Below are 8416 nucleotides of genomic sequence, written 5' to 3'. Positions count from 1 at the left end.
AAGGGTGACAAAAGTTATTTTTGTATAAGGGAGAAATTAAACATATGGGCAGTATACAAATTTATTTTATTACTCGACGTTCACACTATAACTTTTCAAAATTTTCTATATCGCATGGAGACGTAGGTCATAGCACATGCCCTTTTTCAGTTGAATGGAATAATTTGGATTGCAACATGGAATCCTTGAATAGTATACTAAAGTTATCTGAAAGCTTTTGCCAAACAATATTCGGAATCCCTCTGGTTGACTATTATGCACCAAAAAGCTTTATGGAATAAACACCATTGTCACCGGATTGAGATTGACTAACTTTTCTTCGAACAAGTATCGGAATTTGACATGACCTTCGCCGAATATTGCCACATCAGCTGAATGATGCTTAATGGTTGAATAACCCACATTGAACTATGATTGAATAAAGCCATCACTCCTCCTTGGTACTATTTCTTCCTTCACCAAATAGTAGGACCAGAGCACCATCTTTTTTAAAGATGGAAAAAATTGAGTTAATATATTGTAAATATAGGAAGTAGGAGGAGAGTGATGTGCAGGTACAAAGAGTGTATGGGTGAGAAAGGGATTATTTATTAAAATTAAAGATTTTTTTATTGAAAAATATTTTGGGAAGTATTTATACTACTTTACTGAAATTAAAAGTACTCTCTGATATTTTATAAATACATATGTTATATCACAAATTCATTAAGTGGAAATATGTGTAGTAACTATCTTAACATATCTCTCAATCTTTTCATTCACACCATAAAAAATAATTTTATCTATTTTATATCAATAATTAAGATTTTAACCTTGGAAAATTAGATGATGTTTCTCTTTAGAATATCAATGAACTTTGAACTTTGAGCCAAAAACATGGTGTACGCCAACATTTTATTGGATTTATTTATGGAATATTATTTACTTTACATATGATAGTCAAAGTAAAATTTATACTATTTACTGTGTCATATACTGTTTATTAAATAATCATCTCACATTGTCGATAGACGCATCATTAATTGGTAGAAATAGTATAAAAGCATGTTGTACTCCAACATCTTATTTGATTTATGTATGAAATATTATTTACTCTACTTACGATAGTGGAAGTACAATTTATATTATTTACTTATTCTATGTCATGTATTGGTTTATTAAAGAATCATTCTGCATTGCCATGCCCACACATTATTAATGGGTAGTCATAATATAAAAGCCTAGTGCACTCCAAACATTATTATATTTATTTATGAAATATTAATTATTTTATTTATTATACTAAAAATATAATTATTTATACTATTTACTTGCTCTATATCATATATTAATTAAAAAATCATCTTATATTGCCATATCAACATATCATTAAAAAATAACAATAATATACCATATATATTATTATTAAATTTAATTTATATATGAAAATTGAGATCATGTCTTTATCTACTAATTATATTCATATAATGAAGCAAAGTGAATTGAGAGTCTTGAATAATTTGCTAAAAATTGTAAAGATATTTCTTCAAAGTTTTAGTATGGAAAAATCTCTAAAAATAAATATATAATCACCTATATCTTAATAGATTTTTTTAAATTTGATTTTGACAAAATTGAATTCATTTTATATTGCCATATCAACACATCATTAAACAATAACAATAATATACTATATATTATTATTTTTTTTAATTTATATATTAAAATTGATAGCATGCCTTTACCTACAATTTATATTTATATAATGAACCAAAGTGAATTGAGAGTTGTGAATAGTTTGCTAAAATTTATAAAAATAATTTCTTCAAAATTTTAGTATGAAAAAATCTCTAAAAATCCAAAATATTAATCACATATATGTTAATAGACTTCTTTAAATTTGATTTTTAATTAATTTAATTTTTTATTTTTATTTTGAATTTGACAAAAATATATATATATTTTACAATAATATGAAGTATGTTAATTTAACTATATTTTTATTTAGTGAAAATTTTGTTAATAATATATTTATAAATATTTTAAATTGCATTTTATTAAACCAGTTTTAATTACAATATATATCATTTTTATTAATAATCAACTCTAAAACTTAATTAGGTTGTAAGTAAACTCTAACCCTTGATTAAGTTGTAAGTTTATATATTTTTAATACAAACTTTTTATTAATACATCTTTCAAAAAGTTAAATTATAAATTTAACCAATCAATTTAATAAACTTAATAATTAACTTATAATTTTAAAAGGGAGTTCAATTTTAAAAGCTAGGTTAAAATGTAATCCTGATTTTTAAGTTTAATTTTTTAATATTAAAATTGAAAATTTATATATATAAGTTTAATCTTGGTATTTTTTAATCCAAACATTCAGTAAAATTTATTTATAATTATATTTATTTATTATTGGATAAATGTAGAGATTTGAACTAATTGAAAAAAAACACCCATTTAATATTAATCCAAGATAAAAAAAAAATTATAATTATATTTAATATTAAAAAATTATTATATAAATATATATAATTTTTCATTTATTTTTTTAATTTATAAACTAATACTTACCTTTCCTTTCAGAAACAAAAACTTCACTTTTAAACAACTAGTTAATAAATTTCAACCTAAAGCAATCTATCCGTTACCAAATTTCCAAGCTATGGCAAATCTATCAGTTCCCAAATCCGCTGAACTGAAGATTATTTACAATTTATTTCCACAATTTGACCATCAACCGACTGAGGGCGGGGTGCCTTACAGCTCCTAGGCAGCTCTGATTCATTCGTAAGGGCTACTTGTGTGTACCTCTGATTCATTCGTAAGAGCTACTTGTGTGTACTGGTGCTATTGTTCGTACAAGAATGACATCATTATTAGCCCACAATCCCAACATTATTCCGCTGCGCATGCATGCATGCAACAGTACTTTCTACTGAAGCCCCCACACATAAAATATATATCCGTCATTGGCGTGCACACGTCTCGAATTCCCAGAATACCTAACACTGACCATATCGATGCCATTTTCACATCAAAAGGCTCGGTGATCCCGAGCTTATAACCTCCCTAAATGGTAATCCCTCAGTGGCTCCCTCTCGCCATTGAAAAAAAAGCCCAATTCCATCGAATCCCAATGCACTTTACAGCCTTTTGCTAGGGCGCCCCATTGTTCATTGGTTTCGCTGCCCTATTGCTGACAACATACGTTTCTCGGCAATCTGTTGCATCAACAGGACCGGTCGCTGCGTTCGTATGATGATATTGTTTTTCACCCCATCTGCTTTGTGGACAGCCAGGTTGCTTCGTGGTCTTTTCTGTCTCTGCTTTTTGCCTTGTGTTTCCACCTTTTCTAAGGCTTATTGTCGCTCTGAGCTTCTGCATTGCGCGCGCTGTTTCAGAAATTGCGTCGTCCTATGCTTGTGCTGGTCACCTCTCTGCTGCTCGCTCGTGTTGGTGTTTTTTCCTGTTGTTACATTTTTTCTGTTCCGCATGGTTTTGTCTCTCGGCCATGCTTGATCTGCGTTTGTGTGCAGCACAAGCAAGATTGCAGACTACGGTTATTATTACTACAACAGAGAATGGTCGCTGATAGCCTGAGAAAGATGAGTCTTCCAAACACTCGGCCAAATCCCAGACCCTAACCAGGAGACTTGCAGATGATCCACCATTAAAATTAAGTGTACCATGCATCAAACCCAATTCATTTGAAATCATTTTTCATAGAAAACCAAGCTTTTATAAGTTTAATGTTTATGAAAATGAAGTGTTTTGGTATTTGCATTTGATAATGATGCATGGCCTTCCTCCATATTACAAATGTACAATTTGTATGTACAACGTGTAAGAGAACTCATATTTACTATCCATTCCTGTCTCCACTTGCCTTGGCAAAATGGAAGGGAGGCGTAGTAATGGGAAATTGTTTTATCAAGTTTTGTTGGGTACAACATTTCTCTTTAGGGTGGGTGGTTGTTTTTTGTTTTTTTAAAGTGGTTTTTGGTGATTTTTTTTTTTGGGTTATTATTTAATTTTATGTGAGTGGGTTGTGTTGTTTTTTACACTAGGTTTTAGATGAAAAAGTAATAAAGTAAACATAAAGATTTGAGTAGTGTTTTTAAGATTTAAGTTGCTTTATGGTGGGGTGGTTTTTCATGTTAGATATAATCTTTGAGATTGTAGTTTGAGTTAGTGTGTGTTATGGTGATTAGTTATTGAAGTCATGTATTTATATGTACATCATTGCTTGACACTATTCTTAATAATATAGTTGAATTGATTTCCAATTTGTGTTTTTAATGGTGGTATGAGAGCGAATGTTTATCTGTTATGTTGATTGAGTTGAGCCACTACTTTTGTGGCCAAGGAGAACGTATGTATCTTTGAGGCAGAAGTGTGTGTGATTGGCCCTTTTGTGTGACAACAAGTGTTGCAGTAAAATGTTCTGAGCGGGAGTGTAGTTAAATATAGTAAAGTCGTTGGAGTGAGAGGAGATTCTAGAGGGGTGTTTTTAGTGACAAGACCCTTCCCCCCTACTAAAACTTTGTTTGCAAAGCATAGAAATGTGTTCAATCCACTGCTATGAAGCCATCTTGACTCTTTTGATGCAGTCGTGGTCAACTTGGCCTCTTTGCACACTGTAAAGGAAAGATCGTGGTTGGTAGATCGAACATGTCTTCTTATTTTTTGTACAAAAAACATTTATCTTGCTAAAGTGCCCCATCTCATTAACTTAATGATAAAAAAGAAGACTTCGGAGACTTATGCATGTTATTTTCATGGAGATTTTATGTTTATTTTTGCTATCAAAGTTCACTGAGATTGTGGTTGTCTAAAAATTTGTTTGAAAATTTGTGGGATGTGTCGTTGGCCTTTAGTTTGTTTCTTTGGCTTGAGATATTTTAGTTCTCTAGCTTGCCTCACATGCCTTATGTTTGATTTGAATAAGGTTTCAACGATAGTAACATCCATAGACTATTAGTTTATTTTATGAGTTTCCAAAGCAAAGATGTGGACTGGTTGTGGCTTTGTGGACCTTTGATGACATGAAAATTAAAACAACATATGTTATTCAACTGACATTTTCAGATGTGCCAAGGTGTTACATGTCATTTTGTCACATTAGGAACTGACCATCCATTTGGATCTTTCACTATCCACAAATGTGTCCCAAGAGCATTCCCCTACAACGTTAGAATCTAAATCATCCTAAATAAAGTGGAATTCCTCGATCCCATGGTAAAAAAACCCTATTTTGGCTACCTGAGAATTTCCCTAGTTAATTTTTGTGCATACGCAGAGAAGACCATTAAGAGATGCGCATAAGTACACATTGTCTTACACTATGACTTGCAAACATGACTCAACTAATGCAAAAATAAAAATTAAAGTCTAGAAGCATTGTTAGTAGCATCTATTCCAACCAACAAACTTCAAATATGTGCTTATTCAACCCTTATCCCTCCCATGATGGAGTAACTCTTCTTCCTTTGTGGAACTCCAATCCCACTATTAGTGGATCTCATCCCTTGGAGAATGGATCCAAAACTTCCCATTCTTGGCCTATAAATCTACTACAGGTCTTAAGGTTAGGGAGGATTGTTGGAAGTAGGTTTATCCTATTGGAATAAGGTTGGAAGGCTATTCGTGTAAGGGAAAGGGTTGGAGATTGTAGAAGGGACTTGCAACATCAAGGTTATATGGTTGTAAGGATTTTTCTCTAGTTTATTAATATAAAAGAAATTGTTCTTTCTCAATTACATCTTTGTTGATCTAATTTGTAGGATTCGTTGATTACCTACATAGATTGTGATTGCATATTGATCAGTTTATGATATATAATTGGTTAATTAGTCCATTTATCTCTTTCGTTATATATTGAATGCTTTGGTCTATGGTTTGTCTCTGTCTATGCAAATCTCTTTCAGGACATTATGGAGAAACTGTGGGGAGTGATGAGAGGATATATAAAGCATTGAGGAGCAAATGGTGAGAAGCTTTGAAGGGGACTTCATTAATCATTTTGTTTAATCATGTTTGTTTGTTACTAGGGTTCTTTGAAGTCTACGAAGATCGCTCTTGTCTGTAAGAGAGATAATTCCACATAATAAATTGGTGACCATACTGGGGATTTGTCTAAGTATCCATTACATTTCCTTCTTTGACCTTTTCAATGTGCTACACAAGCCTTCCTCGAGTGTTTGGAAATTTTAGAAATTTGGATTTTGGGCTAGATTTGATTTTTTTTTCTTAATTTCCCCACTATGGGCACCTAGACTTTAAGCACAGTGTGCACTTCTATGCATTTACCTTTCAGCAACACAAGTTATGCACACTAGTTTTCTTTAGAGCATGTGCACATACCTCAAATTTTTGAAAAACTTAGTTATATCCTCTTTAAATAAAAAACTTTTGGTTTTTTCATGTTGTTTTACACTTGTTCGAACCTCCTGTGAGTGTTTGTCAGTCTAACTGACTGTTATTTTGAGATTTGCTTGTGGTTCTCTTGTTTTTGCAAATTAGGGTAGAGTCTCGTAGGATGAATGATCGATCTATCAAAACAGAGATCTATTAGTCGTGTTTTGTTGATTGTCTATCTTTCTTTTGTCGATTAGATGAGGCCTCGAGTCTAGTTTTCTGTTTTGTAAAAGTTTATTTTGAATTTCAAAGTGAATGATTTACAAGATTAGGTGTTGTTTAGGAAAATACTTCTTATGCTTGTTCTGAAATGAAAAGTCATTTTCTTTCTATTTAATGAAATGCAAGTGAATTCATAACATTCAATTAGGCAAAATTCATTTTTTAGTGATTATTGGTTTCTTGTTACATTTTCCGAATTTCTCAGTGATTGTATAAAGAGAGAAGTTTCTTGATTTTTTGTGTTATTTGGGAAAAATGAAAAATTGAAGTTATTTTTCAATATTTGGGTAATTGGATAGCTGTATTTTAGGAAAAGGAATATAGTGGGGGTTAGAGTTTTTGTTTATATTTTAGTCGAAAAAGTGAAATAATCTCTCCTTACTTCAGATAGATTTTTCATGGAAACAAAAATATTACATTTTCATTTACGACTACATTAGGATATGTATTAAGTCATAATTTCATCAGTGTCAAATCCATCAACTCTGAGTAAAAAAAAACTCCTAAAATCAATGCTAATAAAATCAACCTAGAAAGTTTTTATTCTTAGGGCTCTTTTCCACCTACAGTAGATTAAGTTGTAGGGCTTTGGAATAGGGAAGTGAGTAAATTTTCCAAAGATGCAAACAACCCATAGAATCTTGTGATAGGGAGTAAAATCCATTTATTGCCATTTTTCTTTGGGCAGCTCCCCTTCCAAAGGAGTCAAGCACGAGAACATATCGAACCAGGTGAAGTGATCAACCCCACTTCATTGGCTACCATGGAGTGATTTACACGTACTAAAAACGGTGTCAAAAGGTACTCGTGAGTCACTTGGAATTAAACCTTAGTTTAACCATGTTGAAGAACTTTCAAGGGGATTGAGCTTTATTACTTTTCCCTTGCATGTACGTTTGATCTATGATTGTCCCCTGGGTTGAATTTTTTTTAAGTGGTAAACTTGGTGACCATATTCTTAGGATTTTTACCTGAGGTGACAATGGAGGGGAAGTCTCTGCTATACTTGGAACAAACATTGGCTAGACTCACTTGGAAATTTATGGAGCATACTCTTCATTCGAGATGGCATAAATGAAGTTTACTTGCACCATATCATGTACATTAAGCAGGTTGGTTCCACCCACTCTATCTATAGCCACTTTTCACTTTAATCTCTTCGATGTTGGATTTCGTCACCAATTAATGAGCTCGCCATGATAATCTTGTTTGCATGGTTTGAAACCTTATATTTTTTTAGCGTGTGTTAATTGTTTGTTTACATTTTAGAGACCTTAGGATTGGACTGTGAGTATTATTTTATTTTGTGATAAATTTTCATCCTGGCTAAATCACTAAGGTAGTTATGTAGAATGTAAGGTAAGCCTCCTGAATACACACCTAGTCAATTGGAAAATATAAAAACTAAAAGTTCAAACTCAATAGGATCTAAAACCTCAAAAGAACCTGAAACATCAACAATTTTACAATCTTAGATAGTAGAAACTGAAGTGAATCCAACACAAGAAATAGAATCAGGCTTAATTCATTCTGGCTAAGAGATTACCAAAGTAGTTTAACTTGAATTTGACACTAATAAAGTTTTAGACACTAAACTAACCAAACAAGAAGTAGATAAACTCGAGTGTGAAGTTTCTCAAACTGAATCAGCTACTTTAGCTCCTACTTCTTAGCCATCTTCACCTCGAAGGAAGCTGATAATTATGATTGAATTACCTCTTGTGTTAATTATCATTGAAGATATTACTAGAAATGAAGAGGCATAAGCAACTCATTCTCCATTTAC

This window comes from Pinus tabuliformis, chromosome 1_2 (assembly GCF_031772625.1).
Source record: "Pinus tabuliformis cultivar Carrire ecotype Pingquan chromosome 1_2, CPIR1, whole genome shotgun sequence".
NCBI classification, from domain to species: Eukaryota; Viridiplantae; Streptophyta; class Pinopsida; order Pinales; family Pinaceae; genus Pinus; species Pinus tabuliformis.
The sequence above is the reverse complement of the archived record's forward strand: the minus strand, read 5'-3'. Positions refer to the sequence as shown.